Source organism: Acinonyx jubatus, chromosome X (assembly GCF_027475565.1).
Source record: "Acinonyx jubatus isolate Ajub_Pintada_27869175 chromosome X, VMU_Ajub_asm_v1.0, whole genome shotgun sequence".
Taxonomy (NCBI): Eukaryota; Metazoa; Chordata; class Mammalia; order Carnivora; family Felidae; genus Acinonyx; species Acinonyx jubatus.
The window spans coordinates 52,901,656-52,914,859 of NC_069389.1; the positions used below are offsets into that span (position 1 = coordinate 52,901,656).

The window sequence follows — 13,204 nt, forward strand, 5'->3', positions numbered from 1 at the left end:
AAACTTTGCTTCAGAAATGAAGAAGAAATAAAGACGTCCTCAGATAAAGGAAAACTAAAAGAATTTGAAATTATTTTAGCAAACCTCTAAAGAAATGCTAAAATAATTTTTTTAAACAGACAAACAAAAAAGAAATTATAAAAGGAGAAATCTTGAAACCAAAAGAAGTAAAAAAGAACAATGGGAAGATCAAAACTATGGGGAAGTACAAGAAACTATACTTCCCATTATAATTTTCTAAATCACTTGTTACAAAAACAAAAAATCATAACATCATCTTAGAATCAAAATAATTATTTTAAAAATGGGTATGGTAAAATGACCTTGAGGGAAGTAAGGTTTCCACATTTTACTCAAAGTGGTAACAACTTGACTCTAGCAAACTGTGCTAAGTCATATATATTTTAATACCTAGAATAATCATTAACAAAACTATAAAAAGCAAAACACTAAAAATATAAATAAATGACTGTGGAATCTTAAAAAATGTTGAAGTAACTCATAAGAGAGTAGGAAAAGAAAAAGAGAAAAGAAAGAAAAAACTGGGAGACTGAAGCCTAACGATGATAACCTTAAATGTAAAAATCGTCTAAATAAACCTAGTAAAAGAGATTCGTAGTGTGGATTAAAAGCATGATTCAACGATATTCTGTTCATTCATGATCAGGGATAAATAAATCAAAACTACAATGAAATATCATTTCATACCTGTCAGAATAGCTAAAATCAATAACACTAGAAACAACAGATGTTGGTGAGGATTCAGAGAAAGGGGAACCCTCCTTCACTGTAGGTGGGAATAGAAACTGATACAGCCACTCCAGAAAACAGTATGGAAGTTCCTTAAAAAGTTAAAAATAGAACTACCCTACAATTCAGAAATTGCACTACTAGGTATTTATTTAAAGGATACAAAAATACTAATTCAAAGGGATACATGCACCCCAATGTTTATAGCAGCATTCTTTACAATAGACACATTACAGAAAAAGCCCAAATGTCCATCAACTGATGAATGGGTAAAGAAGATGTGGTGTTCTTTGATGAGTAATGGAATGTTACTCAGCCATAAAACAGAATGAAAAGAAGAAAACAGAATGAAATCTTGCCATTTGCAATGACATGGATGCAGTTAGAGAGTATTATTCTAAGTGAAATAAATCAATCAGTGAAAGGCAAGTACCATATGATTTCACTCACATGTGGAATTTAAGAACCAAAACAAATGGTCATGGGGGAAAAAAGGAGGCAAACCAAAAAACAGACACTTAACTATAGAGAACAAACTGATGGTTACCAGAGAGGAGGTGGGGAGGAGGGATAGGTTAAATAGGAAAGAGGTATTAAAGCACTGGGTGTTGCATGTAAGTGTTCATTAAATTGTACAACTGAAACTGATATTATACTGGAGTTGACTAACTTGAATTTAAATAAAATGTTTAAAATCTTATTTTAAGTATTTATTTATTTATTCTGAGAGAGAAAGAAAGCATGAGCAGGGTAGAGACAGGGTGGGGGGGGGAGAGAGAGAGAATCCCAGTGCAGAGAGAGGGGAGAGAACAGCCATTGCCAAGCCCAATGCAGGGCTCAAACTCATGAACCATGAGATCACGACTTGAGCAGAAATCATGACTGAGCCACGCAGGCGCCCCTTAAATAAAATATTTTAAAAAATAAAAGAAGCTCACTCCAAATTCAACAACATAGATATGCCATGAATGTCTAACAGCGCAATCCATAATGGGAAAATAACTTATGGATTACATAAAAAATTTTAAACTTTTGTTCTGTGAAAGCCCATGGAAAGTCGATAAAAAGATATGCTACAAGGATACATAAAAAATTAGAAACTACATATCCATAAAAGGACTAGTATATTGATTATATAGTCAACACTCAAAATTCAACAGTACAAAACAAAAACAAAAACCTTAATCCGATTAGAAAATAGGAAAAAGACAGAAGCAGTCATATTACTGAAGAGGACATACAAAGGGCACATAAGAAGAGGAAAAGATGTTCAACATCATTAGCCAGAAGGGAAATTTAAATTAAAACCACAATGGAATATCACTATACACTTTCTCAGAATAGTTAAAATAAAAAAGTTGTGACATCAAATGTTGATGAGGATGAAGATAAACTAGATGATTCATGCATTTCTGATGGGAATGTAAAATGTTTCAACCAAAATAGTTTAGAACTTTCGTATGAAACAAAACATCACTCTCCCAATGTGCATAGACCTTGCACTTGTATGGTGGGTTTGTGGTATCCCTGCTTGAGCAGATGTTTAGATCCCAAATCATAATTCTCAATGTCTGAGTAGTAGTTTATTGTGATGCTTTAGACCATGAGTTCAGCTAAAAATGAAGCTAGAAGATGAGTTTCCCATACACCTAGATGTCTATCCATGGCAAGAGGACACCCCAGGCCACCTAGTTATTTAAAGTGATGGTGGAGAAAACCAAGGCTTCATGATGAAGAAATGTAATATAAGATCTTCAGTTGGATACTGAAATAGAAAAGAGACATTAATAGAAAAACTAGAGAAATCCATTAAGTTTCTAATTAAGTTAGCTGTATTGGACCACTGTGAATTCTTTAGTTTTGATTATTTACTGCAGTAATAAAAGGTTTTAACATTAGGAAAAGCTAAGAGAAACACATACATGTGAACATCTTTGCAACTCTTCTATAAATTTAAATTTATTTCAAAACATAATGTTTTTAAAAGTTAACTTGGGGAGCTTAGGAAGATGGCAGAGTAGGAAGACCTTGAGCTTACCCCACTCCATGTTTACAACTAGATATCATCCACATCCAAGTCAATAAAGATCTTCAGATCTGGAGAATGATCTGAAGACAGGAAGAACAAACTGCAAAACTAAAAAAAAAAAAAAAAAAAAAAAAAAAAAAGAGAAGCTTCATCTGAAAGGTTGGGAAGGTCAGAAAGGTGGAGGGAAGCTGCCCACAGGAGGGAGGGGGTTGTGCACACAAAGAAGGCAGAGAAACAGACCCTCCCACTAGGGAGCTCACACCTGCAAGACTAATCCCCCATAACAATTGGCTTTAAAAAACAAAAGGGCTGAATTCCTTGAGTTTGTAAAATCAGTGGGACATGGAGCCTGGAGCTTTAAAAGTCAGCTGACCCAGCCCTGGGCAAGCCTGGAGGGTGAATGATAGCTGGGTCACCACCCTTAAAGAGACAGCAGCCTGCATGGAGAGGCAACATAAAAACAGCAGTTTGCACAAAGCCAGGGGGAAACAGGAGACAAATTTGTTCATACTGACTTTGGACCATGTTGGGAGACTTTTCCAAAAACAAGGAAGATGAAAGGTGTCATTTTCCTTCCCTGCCTCCAGCATTAATACAGAAACATCTGCAGGAGGTGGTGCTGCACAGACACTTGCTACCTAACCTGCTAGCAGTGTGCCATGCCTACAACTTCTCCTGAGAACTTTTCCACTCCAAGCCTGCTTGCCTTAGCTCTGGGCTCAGAGCAAATTTTGTTAAAGGTATTCATGTACTGTGCCCAGCAACAGGATGCACAGCTGCTGCGATTCAGCACACCCAACCACCATACATAGCCCAGCTGTGCACCCCCAGCCACCTTCATGCACCTGGCCCAGCTATGCCCTGTCATCATTGTGCACCGTGCCCAGCCTCAAACCCCAAGTCACCCAGGCACACAGCCCCCACCCACCACAGCCCTTTGGGTGATCCATCATAGGAATAGTGGCCCAGCACAAATTTTGCTAACATAGTCGCCTGCCTCACAAAATCCCCTGGTGTGCACACCACCTTAGAGTTGGCCTGCCTTGGTCCCACTAACACCACAGGTAACTAACACAGCCCACAAAAAGCACACAGTCAGTTGTAGACAATTGCACTGAAAGGAAAAGTGACTCAGAAACAACAGCAGGACATTAGCAACACACATAGGATATATGCTACTGAAAAGCCAGGTTTTGGTGAATAGGGGACACTGCACTGCAGGGCACTCCAGGATCTTTTCTTCATAAAGTCACTACTTTCAAGAGCAAAAGACACAGATGATTTTCTTAACACAGAGAAACAGACACAGAAAGCCAGACAAAAATAAGAGACAGAGAAATTTACCCCAAATGAAAGAACAGGACAAGGCCACAGCCAGAGATCTAAGTGAAACATATATAAGTAACATGCCCAATGAAGAATTTAAAGCAAAAATCATAAGGAAACTCACTAGACTTGAGAAAAAAGTGGAACACATGAAAGACACCCTTAACACAGAGATAAGGAATAATGTAGCTTAGATAAAAGGCTCAAAAAACAGTGAAAAACACATTTGATGGAATGAACAGTGGGATGGAAGGAGCAGAGAAATGAATTAGTGAACTAGACACAGAGTAATGGAAAGTGATCAAAGGGACAAAAGAGAGAAAAAAAGAATTATGCAAAATAAGAATGGACTTGGGGAACTCAGTGACTCACTCAGATGTAACAATATATGTATTATAGGAGTCCCAGAAGAAGAAGAAGAAGAGAGAAAAAGGAACTGAAAATTTAATTTAAGAAATAATATCTGAAAGCTTGCCTAACCTGGGGAAGGAAACAGACATCCAGATCCAGGAGGCACAGAGAACTCCCATCAAAATCAAAAAAAGCAAATCTACACCAAGACATTTTAATTAAGGTGTCAAAATATAATGATAAAGAAAACAAAATTAAAGCATAAATACAAAAGAAGACAGTAACTTAGAAGGGAAATCTATAAGGGTAGCAGGAGATTTTTCAACAGAAACTTTCCAAGCCAGAAGGGAATGCCATGATATATGCAGAGTGCTAAATGGGAAAAATCTACAGCTGAGAATACTCTATCTAGAAAGTCTGTCATTCAGAATAGGAGAGACAAAGAATTTTCCAGAGAAATAAAACCTAAAGGAGCTCTTGACCACTAAACCAGCCCAGCAAAAAATAATAAAGAGGACACTTTGAGTGGAAAGGAGACACCAAAAGTGACGGTATGAAATTAGATAACGCAAAAACAATAAAAATGAATGTTTCTGTAAAATAAGTCAAGGAACTCACAAAATAAAATAATGGAAAATATGACACCATAGGAAAAGCTAGAAGGAGAAGGATGTAGAGAGAACAAGAAGGAAGAACAGAAAATGACATCCATGGATTATAGTACCTACAGCCAAGCTGCAGCCCAGCAGGGCTACGGTGCTTAAACTGCCCAGCTCACCCAATATATATACTGACTGCTGAGACATATGGGCAGTAAAGTTATGGAACCTATGGACAGCTCGCTGATGTCATCTATACCCAGGCTCAGACTACTGTGACATATGCCAGACCACATATGCAACTTCTTATGGACAGTGTCCCACGGGTTATATTACTCCAGCTGCCCCCCAGGCATAGTCAGCCTGTCCAGGGTTATGGCACTGGTGTTTATGATAACACCTCTGTTATGGTCACTACCATCCAGACCTTCTATGCAGCTCAGTCTGCATATGGCACTCAGCCTGCTTACCCATCCTATGGGCAGCAGCCAGAAACCACACTTGCAGTATTGTAGCAAACCTGCTAAAACTAGTCAACCTCAATAGAGCACAACCATCCCAGCCTAGGATATGAACAGAGAAGCTACAGTTATCCCCAGGTACCTGGGAGCTACCCAGGCAGCCAGTCATGGCACCACCGTCTTATCCTCCTACCAGATATTCCTCTACACAGCCAACTAGTTATGAGCAGAGCAGTTACTGTCAGCAGAACACCCATGGGCTGCAAGCAGATATGGACAGCAGGGTAGCTATGGTCAACAAAGCAGCTATGGGCATCAGTCAGCCACTAGTTAACTACTGCTAAACTGGATCCTACAGCCAGTCTTAAAGACAATATAGCCAACAGACCATCAGCTAAGGGCAGCAGAGTTCATTTCAATAGGACCACCCCAGTAGCATGGGTGTTTATATGCAGGAGCCTGGAGAGTTTTCTGGACCAGGAGAGAACCAGACCATGAGTGGCCCTGATAGCTAGGGCAGGGTAAGAGAGTGATTTGATTATGGAGGCATGAGAGAGGCAGACAGAGAAGAGGACATGGTGGAATGAATGTGCTGGACAGGAAGATGTCTTCAAAAAGCCTATGGACCCATGGAGGAAGGACAAGACCTTGATCTAGGCCCACTAGTAGATACAGATGTAGACTCTGATAATAGTGCAATTTTTGTGCAAGTTTTAAAAGACAATGTGACTCTAGATGATCTGGCAAACTTATTTAAGTAGGTGTGGAGTTGTTAAGATGAATAAGGAAACCAGACAACCCATGATCCATATCTACTTAGACAAGGAAACAGGAAAGCCTAAAGCAATGCTACAGTATCATACAAAGACCCACCAACTAGTGAGGAAACTTAAGGTTTCTCTTGCTCAGCAGAAACCTCCCATGAACAGTATGCAGGGTGGTATGCCTCTCTTGAGGGTAGAGGGACGCTGCTGCCACTCTGGGGAGGCCCACAGGGCCCAGAAGGTCCTGAGGACCCCATGGATAGCATGGGAGGCTGTGGAAGAAACAGAGGTGGCTTTCCCCCAAGAAGGCCCCAGGATTCTCAGACCCATCCAGAGGAGGAAACATCCAGCACCATGCTGGAGACTGGAAGTTTTCCAATCTGGGGTGTAAAAACCAGAACATTACCTGGAGAACAGGATTCAACCAATGTAAGATCCTAAAGGCTGAAGGCTTCCTTCTACCATCCTTTCCACTTCCAGGTAGCAACCATGGCACAGGCAGCCCTGGTGGCATGACTGGGAGGAATAGGTGGCTTCATTGACCATGGTGGTCCAAGTGGAATGTTCAGAGGTGGCCAAGATGGCCAGGACATGGACTGAAGTAGGTTTGGTGCAGGAACATGAGGTCGCCCTGGTGGACCCACGGACCTTTGATGGAACAGATGGGAAGAAGAAGAGGTGGGCATGGAGGACCTGGAAAAATGGAAAAAGGCAAGCAATATCAGAAACACAGAAACAGACCCTACAGAGACCCTGCAGAGCTGCATTGACTGTAAGATTTATTTTTTAAAACAGAAAATGTTTTAAATTTATGATGGCCACAACATTATGATTATTCCTTGTCTATACTTTAGTATTTTTCACCATTTGTGAAGAAACATTAAAGTAAGTTAAATAATAGTATGCCAAGTTTCCCCCCCTTCTTTTAAAGATAGTTGTTTAAGACTAAACAATGGGAACCCCTTGTGAGAATGCTCAGTATCATTGTGGAGAACCAAGAGGGCATCTAACTGTAACAATGTTAATGGTTGTCATGTTTTTTTTTACATAAAATTCCAAATGTTCATTAAAAAAATATGATAACATACACCTAAAACATGCAGAGAAGAAGAATAAATAATAGGTTCAAACTTAAATGACCATTAACTTAATGTAGACTGCTATGTGAAGAAGAAGCTATATACAAATCTAATGGTGCCCAGAAACCAAAGCCACTAATAAATATGCAAAGAATAAAGAGAAAGAAATCCAAATATATCACTAAAGAAAACCAGGAAACAAAAACAAAGAATCCAAGAAAATCTTCAGCAATAATTACAACACAAACAATAAAATGAAAATAAGCACATATCTATCAATACTTTAAATGTAAATGAACTAAAAGCTCCAATCAAAAGACATAGGGTGATAGATTACATGCATAAACAAGAGCCATCTATATAGTACCTATAAGATACTCATTTTAGACCTAAAGATACCTGCAAATTGCAAGCGAGGGGATGGACAAATATCTATCATGCAAATAGACGTCAAAAGAAAGCCAGAGTAGCAATATTTATATCAGACAAAAAGATAATTTAAAACAATCAGTGTAACAAAAGACAAAGAAAAATATTATATAATAATAAGGGGGATAATCCAACAAGAAATATAACAATTATAAACATTTTGCCCCAATATAGGAGAATCCAAATACATAAAACATCTCATAATAAACATAAAGGAACTAACTGCTAATAAGACAATAATGGACTGGTCATCTAAACAAAATTAATAAGAAAACAATGGCTTTGAATTAAATAATGGAACAGATGGACATAAGAGATATATTAAGAACATCCCATTCTAAAACAGCAAAATTCACATACTTTTCAAACTTTTCAATTCTCCATAATTGATCACATATTAATCCATAAAGCAAGTCTTAATGAATCCAAGAAAATCAAAGTCATACCATGCATCTTTTCTGACCAAAGTGCTATGAAACTAGAAGTCAATCACAAGAAAAGATCTGGAAAGACCACAAATACGTGGAGGCTAAATAACATGCTATTAAACATTGAAATAACATACTACTAAACAAATGAAAATGAAAATATGAAAATACCATGGTCGAAGACCTTTGGGATGCATCAAAAGTGGTTCTAAGAGGGGAGTGTATAGCAATAAAGGCCTACATCAAGAAGCAAGAAAAATACCAAATAAATAACCTAACCTTACACCTAAAGAAGGTCGTAAAAAAAAAAACAAACAAAATGTAAAACAAGCAGAAGGAAATAGTAAATATTAGAGCAGGAATAAATGATACAGAAAATAAATACAATAGAACACATCAATGAAACCAGGAGTGAGTTCTTTGAAAATAAAATTGATAAACCTCTAGCTAGTCATATCAAGAAAAGAAGAGAAGGGAATCAAATAAATAAAATCACAATGACAAAGGAGAAATAACAACTAAACCTACAGAAATACAAATAATTGTAAGAGAATATTATGAAAAACAATATGCCAACAAATTGTACAAACTAGAAGAAATGTACCAATTCCTAGAAACATATCAACTACCAAAACTGAAACAGGAATAAATAGAAAATTTCAACAAACAATAACCAGCAAATAAATTGAATCAATAATCAAAAAAAGTCCCAAAAGATATAAGTCCAGGAACAGATGGCTTCACAGGGAAATTTAACCAAACATTTAGAGAAGAGTTAATAGTTATTCTTCTCAAACTATTCCAAAAAAACACAAAAAACAAAAAACAAAAACAAAAAGGAAGAAAAACTTCCAAATTCATTCTAGCAGGCCACCATTTTTCTGATACCAAAACCGGATAAATACACTAGTAAAAAAGAGAACTACATGACAATATCTATGGTTAACTTAGATGAATAATCCTTAATATATACTATCAAACTGAATCCAAAAATATGTTACAAAAGTCATTTCACCACAATCAAGTGGGATTTATTCCTGGGTTGCAAGTGTGGTTCAATATTCAAAAATCAATCAGTGTGAAACATCAAATCAACAAGAGAAAGGATAAGAACCATGCGATCATTTTAACAGATGCAAAAAAAAAAAAAACATTTGACAAAGTACAACATCCGTTCATATGAAAACCCTCAACAAAGTAGATTCAGAACGAAATTACCTCAACATAATAAAGGACATATATGAAAAACCCACAGTGAACATCAAACTCAATGTGGAAAAACTGAGAACTGTACCCCAAAAGTCAGGAACAAGACAAGTATGTCCAATCTCATCACCTTTATTCAACACAGTACTGGAAGTCCTAGCCACAGCAGACAACAAAATGAAATAAAAAGCATCCAAATTGGTAAGGAAGAAGTAAAACTCTCACTATTTGCATATGACCTGACACTATATGTAGAAAACGTGAAAGACTGCAACAAAAAAAAATTTTGAACTGCTAAAGAAATTGGGTAAATTCACTGTATAGAAAATTAATGTGCAGAAGTTTGTTGCATTTCTATACACTAATAATGAAAGAACACAAACAGAATTTAAGAAAACAATCCCATTTACACTATTCATAACAGTAAATTCAAATGGACTAAAGATCTAAATATGAGTTCTGGAACCAAAAAAACCCCAGAGAAGAACCTAGGTAGTAACCTTCTTGACATCAGCAGTATAAACTTTCTAGATATGCCTCCTGAGGCAAGGGGAAAAATAGCAAAAAACAAAAACAAAAACAAAAACAAACAAACAAACAAAAACTATTGGGACTTCATCAAAATAAAAACCTTCTGCACAGTGATGGAAACAATTAACAAAACTAAAAGGTATCCTATGGAATGGGAGAAGATATGTGCAAATGACATACCTGATAAAGGGTTAGTATCCAAAATATAGAAAGACCTTATAAAACTCGTCACGCAAAAACTAAATAATCCAGTTAAAGAATGGGCAGAAGACATGAATAGACATTTTTGCAAAGAAGATACACAGATAACCAACAGACACATGAAAAGATTCTCAACATCACTGATCATCAGGGAAATACAAATCAAACTTATAATATCACTTCACACCTTCCAGAATGACTAAAATTAACAAGAAACAACAGGTTTTGGTGAGCATGTGGAGAAAAGTGAACCCTCCTTACACTGTTGGTGGAATGCAAACTGATGCAGCCACTCTGGAAAATAGTGTGGATGTTGCTCAAAAAGTTGAATATAGTACTAACCTATGATCCAGTATTTGCACTAGTAGGTACTATCAAAAGAATACAAAAACACTAATTTGAAGGGATACATGCACCTTTATGTTTATAGCACCATTATCTACAAAAGCCAAATTATGGAAACAGCCCAAATGTACATCAATTGATGAATGGGTAAAGAAGTGACATAGATATAGGTAGATATAGATATAGATATAGATATAGATATAGATATAGATATTATGAGTAATAGTGTATATTACTCATGCTACATTTTCTTTATTCATTCATCAATCCATGGACACTTGAGCTGTTTACATAATTTGGCTTTTGTATATGCATGTATATGTATATGCATATATACAATGAAATATTATTCAGCCATAAAAAGGAATGAAATTTTGAAATTTGCAAGGGCATGAATGGAGTTAGAGGGTATAATGCTAAGTAAAATAAATCAGTCAATTACCATATGAATCCACTCATTTGTGGAATTTAAGAAATGAGCAAAGGGAAAAAGAGAAAGAAAACAAATAACAGACTCTTAATTATAGAGAACAAAGAAAAGGTTTATGAGAGGGCAGGTGGGTAGGGGTATTGGTCAAATAGGTGATGAGGATTAAGGAGTGCATGTGTCATGATCACCACCAGGTGATAGGGATTTATTTAATCACTATACTGAAACTAATAAAATTGAAACTAATAAAACTGCATTTTAACCAGCTGTAATTTAAATTAAAATTTTAAAAAAACAAGTAGAAAAGGAGGGAATGGATGAAATAGATAATGGGTAATAAGAGTACACTTATCTTGATGAGCACTGAGTAATGTATAGAATTGCTGAATAATTATACTGTACACCTGAAACCAATATAAAACTGTATGATAATTTCCTTCAATGAAAAATAGTCCTAGGATTCTAAAAAAAATAGCAAAAGTATGAAATGACCCCGTGTCCACCTATTGATGAATTGATAAAAAAGATGTGGTATATAAGCACAATGGAATGTGACATTCTAGATGGGGTCTTGTAACAGGAAAGAACATTGCATAAAATCTAAGGAAATCTGAATAAACTATGGACTTTAGTCAATAACAATGTATCAGTATTTGTTCATTAATTGTAACAAATGTACCTTCTTAATGTAAGATGTTAATCCTAACAGACTATAATAGGAACAAGATATATAGTAACTCTTTATACTATCTTCACAATTTTTCAGTAAATCTAAAACAGTTTTAAAAATAAAGTCTAGGGGAATCAGGGGGTATATGGGAAATCTGTACCTTCTTCTCAATCTTGCTGTTAAAATAAAATGCTCTTTAAAAAGTCTATTAATTTTTTAAAAAAAATAAAGTCTATTAAAAATTAAGTTAACCTAAACCCACAAATGAGTCCTCCTCATTGAAACATATATGATGTGCCCAGATTTTATAAAGGGCAGTAAGGTACAGTGACTATCCTAAAGGAACTTACAATAAAATGAAATAGAAACATGATCCATATAATATAAGGCAGATTATGAAAAATTCTAGGTGTCCCCATATTTGAGAGATAATACGAGAGAACTGTGAGACACAGAATTCAATAATGTCTATACTTCTCAGAACCAGAATGAGACTAGCATCTTGGACAAGGGGAAGATAAAACTAATTAACTGATACCTATTAATACAAAACGAGGTAAAGAAAAGAAAACTAACAAAAATGTGTCTTTGGAAGAGCAAAACTCAAGTTGTAAGTTATTATTATATTTTTTTTTGCAAAGGGACTATACTCTAGAAAGTCTATTAGTACCTTTTGTCTTAGTCATCTTAATTGCCAAAGAAATACTTGTCATTTTAAAAATTATTTTATTATATTTTATTTTTATTATGGTGTAGTTAACATACAGTGTTATATTAGTTTCAGGCATACAATATAGTGATTCAACAATTTCATACATCACCTGGTGCTTATCACACCAAGTGCAGTCAACCCCATCACCTATTGCAACCATCCCCATACTCCCTCACCTCTGGTAACCATCAGTTTGTCTCTATAGTTAAGAGTCTGCTTCTTGGTTTCTCTCTCTCTCTCTCATTCTCTCTGTTTTTTTTTTTTTTTTTTTTTTTTTTGCTCATTTACTTTGATTCTTAAACTCCACATGTGAGTGAAATCATACAGTATTTGTCTTTCTCTGACTGATAGATTTTCTTTAGCATTATACTTCCTAGCTTCATTCATGCCATTGCAAATGGTAATTTTTCATTCTTCTTTATGACTGAATAATAATTACACACACACACACACACGTGTGTGTGTGTGTGTGTGTGTGTATATATGTAAAATTATACACACACACACACACATATACGTACTACTTCTTCCTTATTTGTTCATCAATCAATGGACACTTGGGCTGCTTTCACAATTTGGCTATGGTAAATAATGCTTCAATAAACATAGGGGTATGTGTATCCCTCTGAATTATTGTTTTTGTATTTTCTGGGTAAATTCCCAGTAGTGCGATTACTGGATTGTAGAGTAGTTCCATTTTTAACTTTGTAAGGAGCCTCCATACTGTTTTCCAGAGTGACTGCACCAGTTTGTATTCCAACCAACAGTTCCCCTTTCTCCATTGCTTGCCAACATGTGTTCCTGTGTTCTTGAATTTACCCATCTGACAAGGGTCAGCTTATATCTCATTGTATTTTGATTTGTATTTCCATGATGGACAGTGATTTTGAGTA

The 13,204-nt window shown here is 36.0% G+C and overlaps 1 pseudogene; it reads left to right on the forward strand.

The window, feature by feature from the left end:
• Window positions 1–5,071: 5,071 nt before the first annotated feature.
• Window positions 5,072–7,050, forward strand: LOC106986604 (RNA-binding protein EWS-like; annotated as a pseudogene).
• Window positions 7,051–13,204: the final 6,154 nt, after the last annotated feature.